Here is a 12,672-nt window from a genome sequence, read left to right as displayed (position 1 = left end):
ACATTGCTGGCCATTTTCTTATTTATTTAATCAAAGGCAATGCCAGATTCTCGACATTTGATAAATGGGGGCACACTCTATGGATTTTATTCGAAGCACACATGCGGACACCCTATAGAAAGAGAATTAGAGACAGGAACTAAGCACGATTAGAATACAGTCAGATCAATGAGAGATGCGCATTTGAATAGCATATCAAACAATCTGATGTGGTCTTTGAATTAATTTTGCGCTGGTAAAACCACACCAAATACGACAGGTTGCTCCGTTTGGCTGTACCGGTACGGCTACTCAATACCCGGTGCGGATCAGAGATACGCATGGAATCGCGTCGGATAAGTGAAATATTCCCATTTGAATAGTTAATCGATTTTGACGTCATTTTGCCTAAATAAAACACAACTGTAGATTCGGGTAGCGCCGTCTGGCTGTACCGGTACGGCTCTTCAACAGCCGGTCATCTAGGAGCCTAGCAGATACGAATGGAATCAAGTGTGATCGTTGAAAGACACACATATAAATAGTTTATTGATTTTGACTTCATTTTGCGTAGATAGAACAAAGCTCCAGATTCGAAAGGTAGGTCCGTTTGGGCTTACCGGTACGGCTACTCAAGACCCTCTTATCCGGGGTCATAATAGATGTTAATGAAGTCTAGTCACAGCAGTGAAAGACGCACATTCAAATAGTATATTGACTTTATTTGGGTTCGTTTTGAGCAGATAAAACACAACTCTATATTGTTAAGGTAGCACCGTTTGGCTGCACCGGCACGGCCATTCAACAACCGGCCATCCAGGGAGACCAGAAGGAAGGAATGAATTGATTGACACACATTTAAATAGTAAATCGATTTTGGCGTAATTTTGCATAAATAAAACACAGCTTTAGATTCGAAAGGTAGCGCCATTTGACAGTACTGGTACGGCTACTCAGTGGGCGTTCCCCTGGGGGGCCTAGTTGAAAAGAATGCAATCGATTCAATGAAAGGTTCGATGAAAGGTTCACAAGTGAAAAGCTAATCGTAAAATTTGAAATAGGTTATTTCTAGTTTCGGCAGGTTGAGCTGTTGGGCCACTCAAGAGCCGGCCATTCATTGGCGGCGTGTTCGCAATTACGCATTTACGGAATCTGAATCCGATAAGTCTTAAGCATTGCATCTAACGATGAAAAGAAAAAAAGCCTGGTATAGATAGAGCTGGCCGCAATTTGTAACGAAACGCCAGATAAGTCAGTCAAGGCTGATGCGTTATGGATGATATTTAATGCGTTCGACTTGTGGGACGCAGATCTTTTGTTCAGCTCTAGAAACAATTCGCAGATGAGTCAGACCAAGCTGAGAGTGAGTACAGCTCATGTGTCTCTAGTCTCTCGAGAAACAGACGCGTTGCGAGTGTTTCCTGTTAACTTCCTGAAGTTATTCAATTATTTGAAACCACAGGTAACTCAGGCTGTTTGTGATAACGTTTGACTTATGGCAACTTTGTTTACTTGAAGACTCTCGAAACGATTTGCTTATGAATCACTTTATAATTTGATATGTAGCAAAACACCAGCAAAGACAAACAAGTTCGCATTACAATAGCATCTCGAAAAGCTAACAGAAACCAAATAAACTTGACGAATTTCGAATATCCGTAGTACCCGTAGGCAGCACTGATGTGGAGTAGACTTAATACGTAGCTCCTTTGTAGAGCTATTGTAAGCAGGAGAAAAAAAAACAGTCATTAAGCCATTTTTTGATTCTCTTCTCATGTCCGCAGTCTACGAGACTCCATTTAACTGAGCTGTATAGCTGTAAAGTCTTTGATATATAGATTTGAATTTGAAGATATACATATATATAGATGCTATATATAAGATTATATTATAAGATTTAGATAATAAACCCAGCAAACTGACTGCAAATCGGACTCGGAACCATTCCTAACCAATCCTAACTATCCAACTAGGTTTAATCTCAAGTAACACAGTAATGGCTGATGCGTTATGGCAGGAAGTACTTTTAATAGACTTCTAGGAATTACATTTAAAATAAAACATTATATACCAAACTCTGATGTAACATATTCTATGGGCCTCATGTAACCCAGGAACGACAGCTGCGATATGAAAAAGAATTATAAGCCCAACTAGAGGACAAAAAAGCCTACGAAAAACTTAAGATTCCTCAAGATGTAGACCAGAATTTGCTCGTAAGCTCGAAAAACCTGTCGCTCTCAATTCTCGATCTTAAGCAATCCCAACTATCCAACTAGTTCTAATCCCAACTCGGCAGCGACAAGTGCGAGTTAATACAATCGATTCAAAACTCTCGATTCGTTGATAAATCGTGTAAAATATTCAACACAATTAAGGTTATGCTCCCAGCCGACAGTCTCAATAACTTTATTTTTGTTTTTGTTGTATGTTTCTGGGTCTATTTTTTGAAAACGGAGGCCATGTCGCTAACCAAGTTACGCGACGCGCCCGCACACTGGGGAGATATTATCTAACGCCTCGACAAATCCCCCATGCTTATGGGGACGCACGCATATGTGTGTGTGTGTTTGTGTGTGTGTGTGAGTATGTGGGCATAGGTGATATAGAGGAATGGGGCATGGGGCATTACGAGGGGTAACTGTGGTAACTGTAGACATATGACAACAGCACATCATCATTCAAAATATCTTATCAGACATGCCGAGAGAGTGACAGAGAGAGAGAGAGAGGAAGAGCGGGAGAGTAGGAGAGCGAGAGAGAGAGGGGGACCCGATCGATGGGCCGAGCGGTTAAAGTGGGAGGGCGGGTAGAATCGAAAGGTATTGAACAAAGTGCATGGAAAAATCATGGCGAAAATCGTGTCTAAAGGCGCGTAGCTTAACGCTCAGATAGAGCAGAGTCAATGCGAGTGTGTGTTGTGTGTGTGTGTATGTGTGTGCAAGAGTGTGTGTGTGTATCTGTAGGCACGTCTATCCACATATTCTACACATATTGAAGGGGACTTTCGATTTGGTTTCTGGTTTCGCTCGTCTATTTGCCAATAGCTTGGCTCGTGATATTCGAGTTTTGTAATTTGTAATGCGTTTTGCTCTATATTCTCTCTGCTGCGACTCAACTTCTCTGCGTTGCGCGCTTCTTCCAGCTTGGAGCGTCGGCTTTGCCCTTAGATGTCGACAGCGCGGAGCGAAAACTTTGGACAACAAGTCATCGCGTCAAGTCGCACTTACCGAGAAATATCGACCGGGCAGTAAAAATGTAGGGGAAGATTTTGTACGCTCAACGTTAAATGCTATCAAAGTCGGGTCAAAGTCGACGGCTTTTAAACAGAAATAGTGAGGCGCCAGCCAGCGACTGATTATAGCTCGACAGTCATCATCCGCAGGTAACTCACCGGGAGATAAACCCTTTTTCAGTTGTGACTCCAAAACCAAATATCGATATAACTATTTGGAAAAATGCATAATAAATGAATGAGACTGGCATTTGTAACCTTAACACACACAAACAAATGGGAATTGAATTCGAAAAGAAATTCAAACGTAATATCTTAGTGGTTGGTTGGGGCAAGGATTAGGATTTACGAGTATGTTACAGGAGTAGACTTGTCATTTGGTGTCAAAGTTAATAGAGAAGCTCTCTTAAAGATCATCTGAGGCGGATAATGTTTCGACCGAAAGTCTAGAAATTTTGCCCTACAAGTGCCGAGCCACTAGTATATGGCCCTATTTAACATTCATCTTCCTTAACTCTGGCAAAACATAAACGCTTTGGATCTCATTTTAGTTAGGGTTTGATCACAACATGAATTCTAGGGATGCTGTGAGCTAAAGTTTCATTTAACATTTAAGGTTATTTTTGATAAAATATCTGGATATTCTGAGTGTCACATGTTGCTTTGAGAGTAGAAAACCTTTTGGTTGGCAATTATTTATATATTCGACTAGTTTTTACTAACGAAATTCAAGAGAAATTTAGACGCATATACAACAATAAGAAGCTAGTCCATAAAAGCTCTATGCCCATTTGTTAATCAATCTATTTAACTTTGGCAGACCTGTAATACGTTTGGGTGACGCACCAGCACAGCTGAGGGAGGAGCGTTGTCGGATTTTCGGATGTCGCTTATCAGCCGAGCAGCTGCCCAGCAGCAGTCGCACTCGCAGTCACAGTCGCGGTCGCAGTCGACGTCGCAGTTGACGTCGCAGTCGACGTCGCAGTCGATATCAACGTCAGTTATCGATGGTTTGGACATTTACTGCTCTGCCCTGCTCCGGTCTTGATAATTTGATAATTATTTTCTACGCATTCCGAATCGAGGTTTCTATTTTTATAAATCTTTTTTTATACCCTGCGCCCAAAATAAAAGGGTATAATCGAAGGGAAACTGAACGGTACAAGAAACAAGCAGCAAACCAAATCAAGCAGCTGAGCTCTAAAGTACTCTTTGTTTTTACGAAGATCTTTAGCAAATTTTTTACCATTATGTTTTGTATTATTAAGAGAGAAACAAAAATATCGTATCACTACTCCATAATATTGATACGCATATAATTAATTAGTTATTGATTGATTTGTTGCCTGGAAAGGGTTCTTGTTTATAAAGAAAACCTCGGTAGATAAGTCGTTCAAATGACTCACTATTTAGAGGAACTGGGATTCAACCACAACCGAGTTTATGAAGGAACGGTTACACTAACGGTTATGCTGATGCGAATGATAATGCTAATGCCAATGCCAATGCTAATGCAAGAAGATCTAATGCTAATGATAATGCTAATGCTAATGCTAATGCTAATGCTAATGCTAATGCTAATGCTAATGCTAATGCTAATGCTAATGCTAATGCTAATGCTAATGCTAATGCTAATGCTAATGCTAATGCTAATGCTAATGCTAATGCTAATGCTAATGCTAATGCTAATGCTAATGCTAATGCTAATGCTAATGCTAATGCTAATGCTAATGCTAATGCTAATGCTAATGCTAATGCTAATGCTAATGCTAATGCTAATGCTAATGCTAATGCTAATGCTAATGCTAATGATAATGATAATGATAATGATAATGATAATGATAATGATAATGATAATGATAATGATAATGATAATGATAATGATAATGATAATGATAATGATAATGATAATGATAATGATAATGATAATGATAATGATAATGATAATGATAATGATAATGATAATGATAATGATAATGATAATGATAATGATAATGATAATGATAATGATAATGATAATGATAATGATAATGATAATGATAATGATAATGATAATGATAATGATAATGATAATGATAATGATAATGATAATGATAATGATAATGATAATGATAATGATAATGATAATGATAATGATAATGATAATGATAATGATAATGATAATGATAATGATAATGATAATGCCAATGATAATGATAATGATAATGATAATGCGAATGCGAATGCTAACGACAACAAAAATAAATAATACAAATAACAACAGTAATATAAATAATAATAATGGTTTTGATAAAAAAATAATAATACTAAATAAAATTAATAACAATAATGCTGATAATAATTAACCATAATATCATAACTATCTTATGATATAGGTATCAACTTAGATGTGCGTAGGGTATGTAAACTTCGCTCTTACGCGCACATATTTGTTGTTTCATTTTATTTATAAGCATATTCTTTCACCTTTGCTTCAGGTGTTGCTGCCAACGGACTTTTGGGGCTTTCGAAATCTGTGACTCTATCTCGATGGGGCCCATCCGCCCTACTCTTGCCACACATGCAGCTATCTATCTATACATATAAGTGTACGTGTGGAGTCCCCCTTAGCGGTCAGTTTGATTGATATACCTATGCTTGGAGACGAATATGGTTGCCAAATGTTACGTTAAATGAAAGTCGTGAAGAGTTTCAGCTTCGCCTCTGTGCGATGGGTCCGTCTGACGGTCGATCGGTCGGTGGCCTGTCATATATTGTAGATATAGCTCGCATAGCTTTATCTGGTAATGAGCTGTGCGCCTCGATGACACACGATCTGTGGCCAACACCCACCCAAAGTTGTGAAAAAGATACCGAGCAGGGCGAGCAAATACTTTTGAGGTACTTACCCCATATCCATCTACATCCATTATCAGCGGCACCTTTGATATGGAACTGGAGCTGGAGCTGGAGCTGGAGCTGTAGCTGGAACTGGTGCTGCAACGTCAACTGGAGGTGAACAAACGCCAGCTTGCGTAATCCTCACCATTTTTATTGCTAGACACATTTATATATATTAACAGTTTATTTTGAGAGCTTCCAGTATTTCCAGCATTGTGTAATCCACAGATTTTGGTACCCCTCTAATAAATGGGGTTTTCGGCAAAGATTATTCGGGTAACTTAACAGTGGGAATCGCATCACCGATTGAAGGTCATAAAAGCCAGAGCTAAAAAAGATTAGAGCAAAAAATATAACGATAAATTGAATTAGAGAAATAGTATTAATAATATTATAATATACATATAAATTATAGTAATACTACATTTGTTTATATCTCCAAAAAAATTAATAAAAATAAAATGTTGAAAAACGTGTGATGGTAAATGTTGAGAATATATTATTAAGCAGCTGGTTAGAGAATCTATCCTATAGTTCTGTACAGAGCTGCCTTCTCGGATTTATGGATGACAAGAAAACCCTTATCAAAGTTTTCAGTTTTAGTATTGGTAAATGTTGGTAGACCTTGTTAAAGACCTTATCCTACTGCTCTGTGCAGAAGTGTTGGAAAACGTTGAGTATAGCATGCCGTGCGGATAAATGAAACCTATCTAAAGCTCTGCAGAAAGCTGACTTCTTTCTCTTTCTAATTGTTAGAAAACGTTGGGTCAAAAACCCTGTCCCATATTTATCGGTGTAAGTAATGGAAAATGTTGGCTAGGAAAACTCTCCGACAGTTCTGTACAGAATCGCTCGAGTCAATGGATATTCATTTGGAATGTATTGATAATCGATTGAGTTCAAGAACTGAAGACAACTCAAATAGATGCGCTTGTTGCCAGATCCTTCACATGTCAAACAATGAAATCATAATAATGTTGCGTGTGTTGTGTATAAGTGTATGTGCGTGTGTGTTTATGCGATTGTGTGATGTGTGTGATGAGCAGATGAGTGGGTAAACACAGAGCACAGACACCGCACGGGGACCAAACTGAGACCAATATTGTTTGCCATGCTTATTAGCAAATATTCTTATCAGTCCGTCCGTCCAGCGGGCCGCCAGTGCGACAGTCCGCCTGTCCGTCAGACGCAGGTCTTCCAAGTCTGTGTTGGCGTTGAGAAAACAAAAGTGAAATGAGGAAAAGAGAGGGGGTGGAAAAACTTAAATGAAAACAAGCATTTTGTAGTTGAGCTTGACCAACTAGCAGATACCCTAGATACATATGCCTAGCTGCAAGTCTTCGAACACTTTGTACAAATTCTGTCTTAAATGACGTCCTCATGAAAATGTACAGGACTTATCGGAAGTGGAACTCAACAAGTAAAAAGCGAAATAACTTTATCGATTTAAAATCTTTTGGAAAGCAGGCAAAAAAATACATGCATAAAGATCTTAGAGTCTCTAATACAGATGATTTCATGTGTTCTATGTCAATAGCTCCTCTAATCCACGTGAAATGCGCAAAAAGAGCTTAACTTGAAACCGATATTTATCGTTCATCAAAAAAATCGATAGCTCAAAGACAAACGGATATGTGTTGATCTTCCCACATGAACTCGGCTAACTTTTGTGCCTGTCTCCTCAGCATACCCCATTTGCTGTGCGGCCATTTTGACTGAGTATGCTGGGTATAAAAATACAATATTTTTTACAACATCGTTGTTGTGGCAAAAGATGCAATAATCGATAATAAGAAAGGGAACACTGCCGCACAGAAACCAAAACAAAAACAATAACAAAGGCCAAAGAGAAATCCAACGCGTCTAAAGAAAACAAAATAAAGAAAAATATAATATACATATAAGATATATATTTATATATATATATATATATATCCGAAAGATACGGACTTAGATACAGCTAAAGATACAGCCAGAGCCAGAGCCGCAGCCGGCAGCCACAGATGCGGATACAGACGCGCAACATGTGAAGCTAACACACACGATTATTTGCTTAAGTGTAGCTCAGTGCGACTGAAATTGAAAACTATGGTTAGCCCCCTTTCCACTTCCCCTCATAGACTGACAGCCTGAACTGACTGACTGACTAACTGAACAATCGGCCGGCGGGCGGGCGGTGACGGTGCGGTGAGACGGGCAGCTATGTTTGGGATGGGGGTAAATACCGATCAGTTGACAATCAACGTTCAAACAATAACGACGAAAAACTTTGCCCGTTTATTTTCACAGATAAAAGATACAAATAGCACAAGGCAGATACAGATACAGATACAGCTCAACAGCTCAAGATACGGTTACCAGAGAGACGAGTCGAAGGCGGCCGTTAGCTACCTTTGCTGCTGCGAGCCAAAGATGTTCGAGTTCGAACGACTTTTGCCCACTTTGGGCCCATTAACCTACAGGTACAGATAGAGATAGAGATAGAGATAGAGATAGAGATAGAGATAGAGATAGAGATAGAGATAGAGATAGAGATAGAGATAGAGATAGAGATAGAGATAGAGATAGAGATAGAGATAGAGATAGAGATAGAGATAGAGATAGAGATAGATAGAGATAGAGATAGAGATAGAGATAGAGATAGAGATAGAGATAGAGATAGAGATAGAGATAGAGATAGAGATAGAGATAGAGATAGAGATAGAGATAGAGATAGAGATAGAGATAGAGATAGAGATAGAGATAGAGATAGAGATAGAGATAGAGATAGAGATAGAGATAGAGATAGAGATAGAGATAGAGATAGAGATAGAGATAGAGATAGAGATAGAGATAGAGATAGAGATAGAGATAGAGATAGAGATATAGATAGAGATAGAGATAGAGATAGATAGAGATAGAGATAGAGATAGAGATAGAGATAGAGATAGAGATAGAGATAGAGATAGAGAGAGAGATAGAGATAGAGATAGAGATAGAGATAGAGATAGAGATAGCGATAGAGATAGAGATAGAGCATAGAGATAGAGATAGGAGAGATAGAGATAGGATAGAGTAGATAGAGATAGCCTAGAGCTAGAGATAGAGATAGAGTAGAGAATAGAGATAGAGATAGAGATAGAGATAGAGTAGACTAGAGATAGAGAGATAGAGATAGAGCTCGAGATAGAGATAGAGCTAGCGCCGATCGAGATAGAGATAGCGATAGAGATAAGCTCGCGATCGCAGATCGCGCTCGAGATCGAGCTAGAGCTAGAGCTAGCGCTCGAGCTAGCGCTAGAATCGAGCGATCGCCATAAGCATTCCCCACAGTCTAACTACGAAGTTTGGGGTTCGAACCCTTGACTTTTTGTTCCGTTAAATGAAATGTAAGTCGGACCTTCGGCAACTCTTCAAACTGTACACTGATTCTGGCGAATCGCAGACATTATTGCAAAGAAAGAACTCTAGATTAGGTCCCTCTCCAGATTAGCTGGCGCTCAGATACAGCTGTTTGGGCTAAACACCTGTACTTGCAACACTTGCGGATCAAACTACACAGGCGACATAAGACTGATTAATCGAATAATAGTGAAAAACTAACGGACATCTAAAATTACAGCCCAAACAATGGCGTGTGCTGGAATAGAAGATATCCTCTAGCTAGATTCGCAACATATGTACCTCTCCTTGGATCTACATTACTTCTTCAATAACTGCTTTGTTTATAAAGTGATTTTTACACAACTTTCAAGGCATGACTATGAAGTACGAAAAAATCCAATATAAGTGAGCGAAGGCATCTGGAGTAATCAAATTTTTTAGATCCTATATACCAAAGTTCGTGTCTGTATATCTTACAATTATCGAGATATAAGCAGAATATTGGGACCATAAATCGATATTTATCGATAACATGAGTTGCTGCTCAATACTCTAGATATGCTAAATGTACGGGGCCTTACGATCGATATTTATCGATCTTGTGAAAGTGGAGATATGTGGAGTTATCCAACAAATGAAAATATAAATATGTGCACAATCGATATTTATCGATCGACAAATTTGAAGTTAACAAGCGATTGAAATGCGCTAATATTTATTGAAAGTCTCTGCGTCTCAGACAGATCGACACAACAGCCCTTCCATCCTGATCAGCTATAAATATATGCAGAATGGGGTCGGGATTATTTGCACAACTTTCTGATAGAGTAAAGAAAGAGACTAGAGGCTAAGCGAAACTCAAGTGAAAACTCGATGAACTCGCGATGCTATGCGAATCAAGCCCGATGCCAATTTTTTGGAATCGTTCGCATTAACGCATGGATCAAACACTGGGCCAAAGCTCACGTAGTGCTTGTTTTTTTTTTCCTGTTTTTTTCAGTTATTTTTCTGTGTTTTTTTTTTCTGCTATTTTTCTGTGTGTTTTGTTTTTTTTTTCGGGCAAATGAAGCTGACTGATCGCTTGTTCATGCTGATCGAGTTGTTGCTGTCGATGATGAAGTCTCACGCTCACGCCGAGAGCTTGACGGGGCACAATCATTACGAGCATCTGTGTTGTCGCATTTACAATTTGCAATTACACTTGAGTAAATATCAACAACAAAACGACAACCAACAGCAACAAGCCATAGACAATGACAGCGGAGATGGGCCCGAAGATGGAGGCCGGAGGCCGGAGATCGGAGACCGGAGACTGGAGACTGGAGACAGAAAACTGACGCGCTGCCAACCCGAAACCTAATGAGCAATGTTTTTCAACTTCTTCCTCTTGTTTTTTTTTTTTTTTAACTTTATTTTTGTTTTTGGCACAACCTCGCCAGTTGTGGGAAGCGGGCGTAATATCGGGGGCCTGGTACAGCATTCCCAGACAGTCTCCGTCGCCGTCTGCGTCTCCGTCTCCGTCTCCGTATCCGTCATGCGATCGCTCAGACTCATCGTATTCCATGTGATGAATCTGGCAGCTGACGGAGAGACGACGCTTACAGTATTTATGGCTGATAATGGGATACGATGCGATACGATGTGATACGATACGATATGAGGCGGTATCATCATTTGAAGCTGTGGGAAAACGCAAATGTTTTCATCAAAACTAGCTTTCGAGCGAATTGATCGACCTGGCGATACCCTCGACTCGACAGTCAATGCTTACCCGCTTACAGGGCATAGAAGTTATCAATGAACTAATGAAAAGTCACATTTTCAGCAGAGTCAGCTGAACTTCAAGAAGTTGCAATTGAGGCGATCAGCCAAACTTTTTAAACGATCTTCAAGTGCTGAACTCTAACTAGAGCAACAAAAGCGCGTTCAGCAAGTTGTTGCAGCTTTCAAAATAAAAGATTTTATTCACAATTCGATCGAAAACAATCTCAGTATTAGAGTTTGCTTGCATCCGACTATGAACAACGCCCAGCCTAAGGCACAAAAGGGTGTAAGGCTCTAAGATCGAGCATATTTATCGAAGACCAACAGATCGTACTCCAGGCTCTAGAGCAGATCTTGAGTGCAATATCGCTAGATCATCAAACAAGCGCAGCTATCAGATGGAATGATAAGATCACAAAAGCAATGATGATACTTTCTGATGCCTCAACGATCCTCGTTAGGACCAAGACTTGATCTCTGGATCTCTTAGTGATCGGTTTTAGCTTGATTAAAAATAAAAGCATAATAAAACAAGGTTTTAGTCATGCGAATTATTTTTATGAAGGTCAAAAAGGTATATAAGATCGCAAGATCTTAGACCAATTAGACCTGATTCCTTAACGATGCTCTATAGAACTAAAACTTGATCTCTTGATCTCATGATCTCTTTGTGATCTGTTATAGCTTTATCAGCTTAATAAAATCAACTTTCATTCAGCTGATTCTCGTGATCTACAAGATATTTGCTGAGTCCTAGAAGTCTGATGCGTCTGCATGTTTGCTAAACGTCTTGATCAGATTTTTGGTTTTTTACGTTCTCACACCTTCGTTTGTGATGGCGTTTTTTTTTTTTTTCTGCGTAAATTGCCGAGCTATTGGATGCCAGCGGCTGTTCGATATATATTTTCAGAAATTGGAAAATATTTGAGATAATGCAAAAAGCACAATCGAGTTAACAGAAACGGGCCGTAAAACGAGCGCGACAATGATTTCTAGCGAAGCCGCAAGCCGAACCACTCCATGGCTACTATCTGTCACACACACACGCACACACACACACACATACAGCTGCTTATCGTTTATGAGCTGGGCGCGGTGGGGCCGTTCGATATTCAATGAACGTTACTGATGAGGAGGATGACGCCGAAAGAGCCGCAACACACACGACTCACACACACACACACACACACACACACGTGTGATTCATGCGCAGATACAGATACAGGCACAGGTCGAGATACAGGTACGGATATCGTTTGGAGCTAGCGAAACGCTTTGACCATGATGATGATGCATAATATCGTTGGGGCCCCGCGACAACTGGAGCATGATGTATGGCCTTTTGCTGATTTGCCAGCCGCATCGATTGACGAAATTAACCAGCGGCCGGGAAAATGTTCACAAAACCCTCCATTTCCGAAAAACCCGTAACAACAGCAGTAGCTAAGACT

The 12,672-nt window shown here is 39.7% G+C and overlaps 1 long non-coding RNA gene across 1 annotated transcript in view; it reads right to left on the bottom strand.

Moving 5' to 3' along the window:
- Positions 1-12,672, bottom strand: part of LOC138911777 (uncharacterized) — an 84,323-nt gene that overhangs the window by 52,876 nt on the left and 18,775 nt on the right. Inside the window, exon 2 of the long non-coding RNA XR_011417417.1 lies at positions 6,103-6,422. This is a non-coding gene — a long non-coding RNA (uncharacterized lncRNA). The remainder of the gene's footprint in view (positions 1-6,102; positions 6,423-12,672) is intronic.

This window comes from Drosophila virilis, chromosome X (genome assembly GCF_030788295.1).
Source record: "Drosophila virilis strain 15010-1051.87 chromosome X, Dvir_AGI_RSII-ME, whole genome shotgun sequence".
NCBI classification, from domain to species: Eukaryota; Metazoa; Arthropoda; class Insecta; order Diptera; family Drosophilidae; genus Drosophila; species Drosophila virilis.
This window is presented reverse-complemented; position numbering and strand designations above follow the sequence as displayed.